The 14,423-nt window shown below is 43.1% G+C and overlaps 1 protein-coding gene across 4 annotated transcripts in view; it reads right to left on the reverse strand.

Annotated features, from left to right (window-relative positions):
- ARHGEF10L (Rho guanine nucleotide exchange factor 10 like) overlaps positions 1–14,423 on the reverse strand; it is a 763,679-nt gene that overhangs the window by 545,003 nt on the left and 204,253 nt on the right. The window lies entirely within an intron of this gene.

The following is a 14,423-nucleotide window of genomic DNA, read 5'->3' on the forward strand; positions in this document are numbered from 1 at the left end:
GCCAAGGCTCGGCCCGGGCCGGAGGGCGGGCGTGTCGGGGCTACCTGAGAGGGGTAGCTCTCCTTAAAAGCGCTAGGGTTCCCCTTCACAGCGCTGTTCTAAACTGACAGCTGTCCTCGAGCAGGTCTCCCTGAATATTCGGGTCTCCCTAAAGTGTGAGTTGTCACGGGGTGTGCAGAGAGAGGCCACCGTCTCCCTGAATATTGCAGTCTGCCTAAACTAGCAGGTGTACAAGGGTGTGTAGAGGTCTCCGTGAAGGATGAAACTCCACACGGGCAGTCGCTTCCCTCTTACCGGTTAGTTCTCCATGCATAGTCCTTTTTCTGGACGCCTCCCATTTCTTTTAACTCTGGAACATAAGATTTTTAACAAGGGTTTTTTGGCTACAAAAAGAATGGCATCGTGGGCAGCCCATATTTTAAAACGAGATGTCACCCTGCCCTTCTTAACTCCCATGGGGTGTCACAAAGCACACAGGCGCAAATGTGCCAAGTGTGTTCTAGCCATGTGTGCCATCTTCCTGCATTGCTGGCGTTTTAGAAAACATTCCATGGTTTTCTGGGACTTGCAGTTGCAATCTGTACATTAAAGTATTTAATTTAAGGTCAATTAAAGCACGATTTTAAACTTCCAGATCGTCCCAAATGTTTGGTCAAAAGTTCAAAACGTCACGACTGGAAGTGGTTATCTATCACTTTATGACAGGGGGCCACGTGGCAGACGTGCTTGCTAGGGTCTCATAGGGCAGAACCACCACACAGCTTGCACACTCCTGAAATGTCTGGTTTCGACAGGAGAGCCGTGGATCAAGGGGGCATAGAAGTTGTAGAGACGCAGATCACACAGCAGAGCTATCGGTCAAGTGAAGAAAAGCCTTTTGGCTGACCGTCGCCCAGCAGAGCTTTCCACCAGTCTACACAGATCTTTCACGCTCCAGCTTTGAGGCAGAAGCAGTGCTTTAAATGAGCCGGTCCTGTCCGGTACTGAGTACTGGCATTTTTTTTATTTTGAGAGGGAGAGTACCTGCACTTCTCAAGAGTGAGGTAATACTTTTAATTGGAGAGTACCTGCACTTCTCAGATACAAGCAGGTACTCTGGCACATAGTACCTGCACTTCTATTTTCCATTTCAGGCAATGGGTAGAAGAACTATAGAGTTTCAAAAGCCATCTAGGCTCAGGACTGTCACGGCCAAGCAATCACTCAGAATATGCAGAAACACTGGTTTTAGAAAGAAGAGATATTTCTCCATTTACCCATAGCTTATATATTTTTAAAGCAGCAGAGCCTGCCCGCCGATTAAAGAGAATGTACAATTTCGGGCCTTACAGCAGCGCTGTTAGTCTAATCTAGTCCCTACCCCCTCCGCCCCCCCTCCCCCAAACAGGTGTGTAGCTATTGATGGTGCAGCAGGTTCAGTGGCACCAGGGTCCAGTGGCCGGAGGGCCCCACTGAACTCTGAGTATTGATGCATTTTGCTACTCAACCGTCTGTCAATGGCTCTCATCTCTTGCACTAGTACTCATGGTACACTTGCTATACACCCCCTTCAATCCCCTTCCTGGCACCACCGGCCTAAGTAAAGCCCTTGAATCCATTTATCACCTGCTGTATGGAAGCAGGTTTAGACCTCTTATTTTCTCTGGAATAGTGAAAACAAAGAGAATTGGATGTGGTGTTCTTCAACCCCTATGTTATTCCACGTTTCTGGGGGAAATGATTCGTAATCCCTCTATTTTGTTGCAGGAATTCTGGCCGCTGGTATGTTTGCATAAAAATACAATACATTCCCAATAAGGGACTTATGTTGTGAAAATACAGGTCTTTTACGCGTTCCTCAACTTTGCACTTGAACTGAGGTAAAGACAACTTGCTTCAGAGTTTGGCTGCTCCTCTACGAACTGCCCTGCCATTTGATCCAGGTCAGGGTAGAGTAGAAGTCCCAAGTAAGAGTGAGAGTATCTGAGAACTTTGAGGCATATGTGAAAGCCCTATCACCACCGGAGCATCACTTTTTTTGTCGCTCCGGTGGCCTAGCACCATTTCCAATATTTACAAGGTGGTGCTACGGTGTCCCTTCCCGCACATAAACAATAACCCCTGCAGCGCAGGCATCCTTGCGACATGGCGGCAGGGTGCCTGCGCTGGCACTATGCAGCCTTTTTTGCGCCAACGCTAGGGGACACACAGGGGTGCGTCGTATTCTTGTGAATACCACAAGTCCCTGCATTTAAAACATTTCGACATGCGGCATTGCCAAATTTGGCGTAGAACTACGCTCCGACATTTTTTTTATAAATATGCCTCTTTTTTTTATAAGAATGGCACAATAAAGGTGTAGAAATCCCTATTTATTAATTTGTATATTTATAACTTTCACAAAATATCAATACAAAATCAAATGAAAGAGATAATTCTGCAGGAAGAAAGCCAGTGAAGATTGGCAAGAGAAGCTGCAATGTGGCCAAATGTGCTTAGCTTGAATAAGGCAGCTACAGCGGTGTTCTGGACTCGGTTGTGGCCACGGAGAAGGGCCAGGTTAGAATATTTAACGTAAAGGCACTTTCCGTCATCTGACTTGGTGCATATGAATGGATAGGCAACAATTACATTCAGAGAAGAAGAAATGTAGAAAAGGCTTCACCTGGGCTAGTTAAGAAAAAAAGTGCAGGACCAGGTAACAGCAGCGATCTGCAAGACAAGGTAAAACTTAGGGACTCAGATTCCTAATAACAGCTGAGATACTGGGGCATAGACTCTTAGAAGTAAACAACAAGTTGACTTTACATAAGGGGTGTGGTGGGGATCTTCGGTCATTCCCTGGTGATGGTAAATGTAATCAAGCCATCCTAGTTCTGTCATAGAAAATGGGTGGATACCCACCAGCAGTGACCAAGGTGGACCTGATATTCAGATGCCTGGATGGATCATGGAATGTGAGACTTGGAAGCTCAATTGCGTGTGATCACCTCACAGGAAAGGCCTTATGACACCACAGGAAAAATATAATCATAGCAAAAGGCCATCATTAAAAATTGAAACTCCAAAGGGATATTGATGAATCTTGAGCAACTTTCCCAATCACTGCACTGGGAGAGGGTTCATGGGGGATAGCCACTGTTTACGGTTAATGGAAAAGACTAAATTTAGCCTGGGGTAGTCCCTCTCCCAGTGACTTGGTTGAGATGATGAATGAATGGATGATCCTGGATTCAAAGGCTGTCGTTGGGTCCATCAATACCAGAACACCGCCTTATCCTCTTCCACTTTTGTGTCATAAAGCAGAGAGAGGTCCGCTGTTTCTGTACTCATTCATACTTTGCAAAAAGTGAGCCTGAAGGGGCATAACATGCAATATTGTTCACTAAAACCTGGCAGCAAAGCTGTAGCTGGATATAAAGAAACGGGGCTGAATCTGGTGGTGTCGCCAGGCTCAATAGCAGTATTTTTCACAAGTGGGAGTGAAAAAAACGATAAAAAAAATAAGATATGATGATTTCTGTAATTAACAACATATCCTACCTTCTGGTGATCACGTTATGTTATCTGGCATATGTATAACGCTCAACTATCACTCGTGACTTTGCAGCACTCAATCTTTTTGGAGCCATTACAGGCTGTACAGTTGATATCAGAGGTGTGCTGTAGCATACCAGATAGGAGAGAATTGCTAGATGAGGAAATAAAACCACTCTGTGCCCTCTCGTGTTTGTGGCTGGGCGAGGGTCACGATGAGAGGCTGCCATGTTTTGGGTATAAAGTTCTAAAAAGAAAACGATAACCTCTCAAAATTAGTAAAGAGAGGGGCTGTTGTTTGCCTGCAGAAACTGACACCTCAATGTATCCCATCCAGAGACGGTCAATCAAGATCTGCTTATCGAATCCACCAGCAGTCCTTCAGGAGGACGAAGCAGGAAGGCAGTTCATGGGCTCGAACATGCTTAACCCCAAAATGAGAGCTAAACACAAACATAAGAGGTTCAGGAAACTCCTAAAAAATGATCTTTTCAGACTTTATTTCAACTGAACTTGACACAGAACAAGGGTCGCGATCAATGAATATCTGACCTGGTTACTTACCCACTCAGTTGTACTCCAACTTCATCCCCACCCATTAGGCTTCATTTCCTTATTGTTCGGTGCTCTGGAGCCAGTGAAAGGCTACTCGAGGAGCTTACAAATCAATAATAAATTCATTAATTAACTAAGAGAAGGCGGCGGGATGATCTTCAGGGATGGAAACTCGTTTGGCCTCAATGTTCTACCTGATTGTTTTTACTTTGGAGATGAAGCTGGAAGTGCCTAGCAAAGCTCAGCCCAGGTGGAAACAACAGGACATTCCTCAGTGCAGGGGATTTCTTTTTGTGCCCCAAGTTGAGGCCCATCACATCTGAAGCATCACCCACAATACCCTGCACTGTCTGGCGAGGCACAGGCGGCAGAGATGCTGGACACAGTTTTGATTTGACTGCGGATGAACCATAATCTGATGTCCATCGTTAATGTTGAGTTGTGAAGGGTGCTCCTGGTTTGCTTATTATCTTCATTGATGTTTTGTTCACATGTGCTTTATTGCTCTGGTCCATCGCTTAGCTCCATGTTAAGTGCTTTCTACTGCCCTGATTTGATTACTTACCCGTAATTTTCATTAGTCCAAGTCTAATGCTTCATTATTGGAGTCCATATCCATTAAGGGGAGCTGACTCTGGTCAGACAGCTAAAGTAGTTTTCCCGTGTAATTTCTATAAACATGTACTTGTATGTTATGAGGTACCAAACTGGTTGAATTTATACTTAATGCTTGACCTGATAAATACACTATACTACTGGTATTTGCTTACAATTGTAATGGAGTAAGTTGCTCATGTCCTCTGTGTAAATCTAAATAAAAAGTAATTTTAAAGAAGTATAGACAAATGTTTTCTAATCTAAAATGGCCTTGGTACATCTCAGTTTAAAACCCAGCAACAGTCCAAAAAGTACCTGTCATATTAAGCAGTAACTGCTCTGCCAAAAGGAAGATTAGTGAGTAGTGGATAGGGGAGGGGTATTCCTCCCTTAGCCTTCCTCATACTTCCATCATAGTTTTTATTCATTGAAGACACACCCATAGCATGTCATTACACTGGTTTTAGCCGTAAACATCAAAAGGCGCACTCAGTGGCGGCTGGTTGGGAACGGTGGAGGTAGGTCAGAAAAAAAGAAAAAGACTTACCTTATCGCCACCGATCGCTAGCTGCCACCTCTCCTCCGATGCAGGCAGGAACAGGAAGCACCCAGCCTCCCAGAATTCCCTGCCCAATCACAGCGCTGCTAAGGGCACACTGTGATTGGTTCGGCGCTCAGGTGGGGACTGGGAGGCTGGGAATGTTCTCCACTTAGGCTACAATGCAGCCTGGGTAGAGAACATGCAAAGTGCGCATGTTGGTTTGGCAGGCCCGAGACGGCCGGCCAAACCGTCATGGGCACTTAAGTGCTGCAGGAACCACTGCTCCTCCCTCTTTCAGGCAAGCCCAGCCCGCCTAAATCTGGCTAGTTCCAAGAAGAAAATAATAACGTAAAATGTTTAACTTTGCGTTATTATTTTCTTTTTTTTTTGTACTTACTGGGGCAACGCTCCTCCGCCCTGGCAGAGGAGCCGTACCTGGTCGCATTGATAATGTTATGATGTACCAGCAATGTTTAATATGGAAGAACACAGACTCCTCTCAAAAACAAATGACAATGCGAAAATTAGAGCCGAAAGGTTCAATATTTCAATACATACATGGTGTGGTGGGCTTGGCTCTTCCTTATAAGAAAGGTAGAAAACATGCTCCTCCAAAAAACAAGCACTGGCGTTGCCAATAGGTCTCGCATTAGGAAAGTTTGAGCTATTGGTATTGTAAATGACACATTTTTTATTTATGTGTTGGTTTTGAAAATAGCGAAATTAATAGCTTTGTCATTTACAAAGACAATACTTTTAACTTTCGCAAATGTGACACCTATAGCATTTGTAATGCAATATGTGTTGTATTTACGTGACTTGGATGTACGAAAATCCAAGAACAGAAGTGAAATATTAACATCTTTATGTGACATTTGTAATAAAGCTTGAAACATTGAGAGAACATATTTGAACCAGTTGTTGTTGAATGGTTGCACAGATGCTGTGGTGGCGCTGAGTGATGTGGTGGTGCCCCTTGGTGGTGCTGAGTGATGCTGTGGTGATGCGATAGAGTGTAATTATGTGGCATGTAACTAAGTGGCACTGAGTGGTATTTGGAGTGTATGTTGCATTGAGTGCAGTGTAATTATGTGGCATGTAATTATGTGGCACTGAGTGGTATTTGGAGTGTATGTTGCGTTGAGCGCAGTGTAAATATGTAGCATATGAAAATATGTAGCATATACTTATGTGGCACTGAGTGGTATTTGGAGTGTATGTTGCATTGAGTGCAGTGTAATTATGTGGCACTGAGTGGTATTTGGAGTGTATGTTGCGTTGAGCTCAGTGTAATTATGTAGCATATAATTATGAGGCACTGAGTGGTATTGTTTGGAGTGTATGTTGCATTGAGTGTATGTAATTATGTAGCATATAATTATGTGGTATTGTGTGGATTGTGTGTTGCATTCAGTAGAGTGTAATTATGTGCCGTGTAATTATGTGGCACTGAGTTGTTTTTGGAGTGTATGTTGAACTGAATGCAGTGTAACTATTTGGCACTGAGTGGTATTTGGAGTGTATGTTGCATTGAGTGCAGTGTAATTATGAGGCGTGTACGTATGTGGCACTGAGTGGTATTTGGAGTGTATAATGCATGGAGTGCAGTGTAAATATGTGCCGTGTAATTATGTGGCACTGAGTGGTATTTGGAGTGTATGTTGCGTTGAGCGCAGTGTCATTATGTGGCGTGTAATTATGTGGCACTGAGTGGTATTTGGAGTGTATGTTGCATTGAGTGCAGTGTAATTATGTGGCCCGGAGTGGTATTTGGAGTGTATGTTGCGTTGAGCACAGTGTAAATATGTAGCATATAGTTATGTGGCACTGAGTGGTATTTGGAGTGTATGTTGCGTTGAGCGCAGTGTAATTATGTGGCGTGCATTTATGTGGCATGTAATTATGTGGCACTGAGTGGTATTTGGAGTGTACGTTGCGTTGAGCGCAGTGTCATTTTGTAGCATATAATTATTTGGCACTGAGTGGTATTGTGTGGAGTGTATGTTGTATTCAGTAGAGTGTAATTGTGTGGCGTGTAATTATGTGGCACTGAGTGGTATTGTTTGGAGTGTATGTTGCATTGAGTGCAGTGTAATTATGTAGCATATAATTATGTGGCACTGAGTGGTATTTGGAGTGTGTTGCATTGAGTGCAGTGTAATTATGTAGTATGTAATTATGTGGCACTGAGTGGTATTTGGAGTGTATGTCGCGTTGAGCGCAGTGTAATTATGTGGTGGGTAATTATGTGGCACAGAGTCTTATTTGGAGTGTATGTTGCATTGAGTGCAGTGTAATTATGTGGCGTGTAATTATGTGGCACTGAGTGGTGTTTGGAGTGTATGTTGCATTGAGTGCAGAGTAATTATGGGGTGTGTAACTATGTGGCACTGAGTGGTATTTAGAGCGTATGTTGCATTGAGTGCAGTGTAATTATATGGCGTGTAATTATGTGGCACTGGGTGGTTTTGAGTGTATGTTGCGTTGAGCGCAGTGTAAATATGTAGCATATAATTATGTGGAACTGAGTGGTATCGTGTGGAGTGTGTGTTGCATTCGGTAGAGTGTAATTATGTGGTGTGTAATTATGTGGCACTGAGTGGTATTTGGAGTGTATGTTGCACTGAACATTTTGCACTTTAAAAGAAAGAATGATTCCCATGCAAAATGTAACTTAAGACCTGCCTGTATCTGAAAAAGTGAATTTGACCTGGTGAAATTTAATCCGGTGCTCTTGTAAAAGTGATCAACTGCACCAATGTGCATGGGGGCACATCGGGAGGTATAGCAGGAGGGGAGAAGACAGCCTGCACACATACTCTTGTAGAGTGCTTGCAAAAAAGCAACAAGAATAAGTAAACAAATGCTGTAGGGAGTCCTTGGTAAGCTCCTACCTAGTTAGTGCAAATATTGGCATAAAAAAAAGACTCTCATTGGGTTAGATAGAATAAAAGTGAACACATAATGCAGCCCACAAAAACCAAGTATGATACCTGTAAGCCAAAGTTCAAACAGTGGTGTGGGGTCTGGAGCACCGTAGCAGGACGCAGTCACCAACCTCTTGCATTTACGGGATCTCTTAGAGCTAGAAAAAGGACTTCCTAGAAAATAACTCTGTAGTGTCTGGCCATTTTTTAATAATAATTAGAGCAAAAGAAACCGAAGTAATAACTGTAAGACTTACAATTTATTTTATTTATTTGAAGAATGAATGTAAAAACAAAGCATTAGCATGCTGTGAAAGAGCCATTTAGCATTCTGTGTAATCTGTAAGAATATTATGTCGAAGTACAATGCTGCATAGTGGAATGTATGAGGAAGTCGGTAAACTCGCAAGATTCGGCCAACTTGTACTGAAGTGAGTAAGTACAATGGGAAGGATTGGGCCGAAAGCTAATTACATTCTAGCGACGCACAGACGGTGAAAGGGGCGCACCGAAAACACAAGCAGGAAACACATAACAACAACCAGCGATGGGCGGGAGGTGGTGGTGGGTCGACACGGCACGGGTGATTAGGTGAACTGTAAGCGGTGACGGACACCAACACTGAAAACCTTTTGCATGAAACAAATAATAAAATTAATTAGGGAGGTATGGCAGAAGGGGAGAAGACAGCCTGAACACATGCTCTTGTAGAGTGCTTGCAAAAAAGCAACAAGAATAAGTAAACAGTTTAAAAAGTCTGTAGGGAGTCCTTGGTAAGCTCCTACCTAGTTGGTGCAAATATCGGCATAAAGTAAAGACTCGCATTGGGTTAGATAGAAACATGACACCATTGAATGGGCTAAAGTGAAGTCGTTAATTCTGGTGTACCTGTTGAAATAAAGACAATGAGTGGTTGTGCAAATCGCGCTAGTCACGTAATTTGAAAGGTGACCCCGTGTGTGAGTGACTTAACATAACAAGAGCGGCCGGGAAACTGAAAGTACGGCCGGCCAGCAAATAATAGCAGCTTTATGTGATTTCCCTCATGAGCGAGGAGGGGGTGCGAGGGATGAGTGAGGATGGGGTAGCAGGGGAGGGAACACGGCCTGGGGGAAGCTGGCTGGGGAGGGGGAGGAGAAATCCAAGTAAGGCTGTGTGCCGGGAGAGAGAGGGGAGGTGCTGGAGCTGGGGAACAGATGGCCGTGAAAGTTTATGGCCCAAAAGCGCGTGCCTGAGGCCACGTGAACTGGAAGAAAACCGCACCAAAAAACCCTTGGTTAGACGAGTATTTTGAGCACTTGAATTCTCTCCACGGAATGGAAAAGGCGAGACCTAAAAAAGAAATCTACCTCTCCTAAACAACCCTCGGATAAAGCTGATCTACACCTACAGAAAAATAAACCGCCATAAACTAGATCAAATACACCTAAGGGCAAGACAGCTCCAGCTTGAGTCATCCGAATCAACTCCTGACACTAGCTAATGATATCGGCTAGAACTGGCAGAAACACCTCTCAAACTTCTCACAAACCTATTTCTAACTAGACATGTTGCTTTTCTATCTTCTCCTATTTGTCAGTTACTTTTCTCCCTTTTCTGTTTTTCTTCTTGTCATAAACACTTTAAATCGTATCACTTCACTTACCACAGACTACATTGTTTATAATACAGGGGGTGCTTTATTTGTCTCATTGTATATGATCAATAATCTTCATATCAATTGATAGTAAAAATCTCACTTTATTACTAAAATACCCTAAATTGCTTTATACCCCCCCATTGGCACTTATAGAATGTTGACAGTTTTTCTGAAACAAATAGGGCTTTGGGGGGCAGTCGACCACCGGGAGGCCTGCCCAGCCCGGAGGGTTTTAGGCCGAGGGGCAGCTAGGACTCAGTGGGCTGGTTGGGCTCCCTTGGGAGATGTTGGGCTCTCTGGGCTGGGGTTGGGCTAGTTTTGGGCTGGGCCATTACATAAACGCAAAGTATTGCAACCCCTAGGTAGGGGTTGTCCCCTGGCGCACAGCGTAATGAAACAAAACAATGTTTTAATCAAATGTTATCACCAGCTTTCAATTGCAAAGTCTCTTATTCTGGTAAGTTTTTATTCTTGATCACTTGATTTCAATGATCCAATTTTTTCAATGTTAAACATCCTCACAACTTTTGAAGTTTGGATAACTCATGGTTTAAACATATCCAAAAGAATATGACCATAATCCCAATGCATTTCGGGCATTGATGTTGCCCTTCGTCAGGGGATCAATCTATGGGAAAAAATGAAAATGAAGGGCTCTTAAATAGGGAGAATCTCGAGCTGGCTCCAAAAGTCAAATTAGTAATAGTTCATGCAGGTGAAATGAAGCACACGTGACGTGGCTAGGTAGGAGTGGAGATGAGTATAAACAATCATGCAACGATTAAAACAGTCGGTTAAAAGAAAACCACAATGTGCAGGTTGTAGTGGTAAGAGCTGGAAATAACGAAAACACATTCTGGCCATCGATGTGTTGATAGAATTTAAGCATCGGCCCATAAAAGAAAAGCATGCCGGTACAAAACAATATCAGGCGAGTGAAGAGGGACGGTCCCGGTGTCTATGGAAAGAGTGAAACTAACGGAACGCGGTGTGTCTGAAGTAAAAACGAAGTTCTCACGTGTCAAAGTGTGAACGGTTACTCGGCGTTTTGTAAGAAAGAATGAATGGAAACCCCGTTAAAAAGATCCATAGACAACACGCTGGACGCGTGAAAGTGGCTGACAGGTCCGCTGGATTGCGGTACTTACAGTTGTGAAGCATACTTCAGGAGAAAAGTTTCTCAATAGTTAGTCCGACCAGCTGGTGGGGAGCTCACGTACGGCGTGCGCTCGAGTTAGCTGGGTGAGGTTAATAGTGAAGAAAGGTGAACATAGAAAAGGGGCTGCTCGGCTGAAGAAGCGCGGGCGCCATCTTGAAAAGGTGAAAGAAAGCCCGAGGTGATGCTCAAAAAGGTAAATAATGCTGTATGAAAATGGGGCTGTCTATGCGGAAGCAATAAACATCAAGAAATACATATAGAAAAATTAACGAAAAACAAATTCATAGAAAGTCTATATGAATCCTGTAAAGCAAAAATTGATACACAGAGTCATATTAAACAGTTACAGATAACATAAAAACTCCATCCTATCATTGATCCCGTGGGGCCGCATGGTGCGTAGATAGCGAATCCAATAGTTCTCTCTTTGGAGTAGTCTGTTTTTGATGTTAGTGCCCTCAATGGGTTTGATTATTTCTAGTACAAGAAATTTTAATTGAGCTACATTGTGTCTCTTTTCCAAGAAATGAGTGGCAACAGTTGACCGGAGGTTTCCAGTCCTGATATTGCTTTTATGTTCCAATATTCTAATGCAAATCTTTCTTTCTGTGTGTCCCGCGTAGCACGATCCACATGGACACTTCAACATGTAGATAACATTTGAAGTGATACAGGTAGCATTCACTCTTAGTTTGATTTTTGTCCCTTTCATTGGATGGTTGAAAGTGTTGCCTCTGATGACATTGTGGCAATTGCTGCAGTTGTAACATGGTAATAAACCTGTGTACTGACAAGGTGCATTGAGTTCAATTGGTTTAGTTTGTAAGTCTTTAAGGTTGCTGCCTCGAGTATATGCGAAAATGGGTTTGCTTTCAAATATTCCCATGAAATCAGCTTCGCTGCTCAGTAAAGACCAATGTTTGAGTATCATATTACGAAACCGATGACTTGAGGTAGAGTATTTGAAAACCACTACTATTTGCTTGTTGGTGTCCTTCTTCTTGACAGTCAGTAGACCTTGTCTATTCATTGATTCACATCTGGTTTTGGCCGATCTCAAGATCTCTTCCGGGTATCCACAATCTTAGAATCTTGCTAACATTGATCAATTTGTTGATCACACTGTCCCGGGGACGATACTTTGCGTTTGACTCTGAGTAACTGGGAAAAAGGTAAGTTGTTTTTGAGGCCCTTTTGGTGAAAACTATTATAATGCAAGATGCTGTTCCGGTCTGTACTTTTTCGAAGCAAGGTAGTAGAGAGTTTACCTTAGTTGAACTGAATCTCAACGTCAAGGAAGTGAATGAGTTTTTGGTTCACTTCCCACGTGAATTGTATACGGTCGTCAATCGTATTCAAATGATGTAAAAAGTCGACAAGAGTTTGACCTGTGCCTGACCATAGGATAAAGATGTCATCTATGAATCTTAGGAACAGCTTTCCATGTTGTTGCCAAATAAGTTGATTAAGTATGTGTTGCTCTTCGTAGTGTCTCATGAACAAATTCGCGTACCCCGGAGCAGCGCAATTGCCCATGGAAGTTCCACGTAATTGCAGGTGCCATTTGTCATTCCACTTAAAATAGCTGTGATACAAGGTAAACATGAGTAATTCCATCAAGAAAACTTGACGGTCTGCATCCATGGTTGAATTAAGTAGAGTTTGTTCGATGGCTTCAATTCCAAGATTTTGGGGAATGGATGTATACAGGGATTTCACGTCCACTGTACATATCAGATTGAGACATAGCCAGAGTTCCTGTAGTTCAGATATTTGAGTCTGTTGGAGTTTATACAGGAAATCAGAGGTGCCTCTGATGTAGGATCTGCTGATAGTCACGTGTGGTTGTAAATGTTTGTCTAGGAATTTCCTGACAGGCTCGTGGATGCTGCCCCTAGTTGACACAATTTGTCTGAAGGGAGGTTTTGGGGCGTCTTTATGAATCTTCGGCAGCATGTAAAGGGAAGGTGCTTTGGGATTCTCTTTGATGAGGAACTTCTTGGCTCTCTCATATATGGTGCCGTTGTCTGCTGCTCGATGAACAATGGTAATAAGTATTGATGCGTACTCTTTGGTAGGGTCTCCATCCAGTTCCAATAAATATACTCAAGAAATTCAAGAACGTAAAATACGTAAATTCAAACGGGATACGATTGATTACAAGCTCGGCGAGGTCTACACTTGGGCAGAAGTGTATGTCCGCCGACGCCAACATCCCCCTACAATCCATACTCAGAAACGGATACCTCATCCTCGGATGGAGACGCCAGATCACAGGCCACACAGAGACCGGAACGCGGAACCCCACAAACAGCAAAAACATCAACAGTCGTGGTTCATTTTTAAGAGGAAGGCCAAAGCGAGCAGGCAGACCCAGGCGGGGCAAAAACCGCAGACACATCAAAAACTCCAATGGAAGTCAAGAAAAAGAGCAACCGGAGAAAATGATGGATTTCAATAACCTTGCGATCAATATTTCGTCTTATCAACTAACGGAACATGAGGTCCGGACCCTACAAAAGGGACACACTTTTGTACCCACCACCACGACCAACACTCTGGAACTGGAAGTAAGTTTCGTCAAACTAATGAGAAATATCAGATTGAGACATTATTTTGAAAATATAATTCAAACAATGACATCAGATGATGACATCCTTTTAGGATTACGTCCTCGCAGCACTTTCATGGCTCCCATCAGCCACAAAGTCATTGACACTTTTGAACAACAAGTCAAACATGAGATTTCTACACTGCCATTTCAAGCTACCACCACACATCATAACTTCACCATGAAGGATCAGAATATCTTGAAAAAACTTGCTAACAATCCATCTATCACGTGTCAGAATGCTGACAAGGGCGGCGCTCTTGTCATCATGGACAGCTCTTATTATCAAGAACAAGTCACCCTACATGTATTAGACATGAACACCCATGTGTTGGATATTGATGTCCTCTAGAACCTTGATGAAATCAGTGGCTTCCGTGTTGCTGGCTAACTCAGACTTAATGGTAGTTATCTCTGTGGTTAATTCTTCCAATGCTTTAGATAGCTCCTCTATAATTAGAAGAATCAAGTCTAGCGAGCATTTGTTGAGAATGGCGTACCATTTCTCAACAAAGCGAGAGTTATTTTTGCATACTAAGGGTTTAAGCTACCACCACACATCATAACCTCACCATGAAGGATCGGAATATCTTGAAAAAACTGGCTAACAATCCATCTATCACGTGTCAGAATGCTGACAAGGGCGGCGCCCTTGTCATCATGGACAGCTCTTATTATCAAGAACAAGTCACCCTACATGTATCAGATATGAACACCTATGTGGAACTGGATGGAGACCCTACCAAAGAGTACGCATCAATACTTATTACCATTGTTCATCGAGCAGCAGACAACGGCACCATATATGAGAGAGCCAAGAAGTTCCTCATCAAAGAGAATCCCAAAGCACCTTCCCTTTACATGCTGCCGAAGATTCA

The sequence above is a fragment of the Lissotriton vulgaris genome, chromosome 5 (assembly GCF_964263255.1).
Source record: "Lissotriton vulgaris chromosome 5, aLisVul1.2, whole genome shotgun sequence".
NCBI lineage: Eukaryota > Metazoa > Chordata > Amphibia > Caudata > Salamandridae > Lissotriton > Lissotriton vulgaris.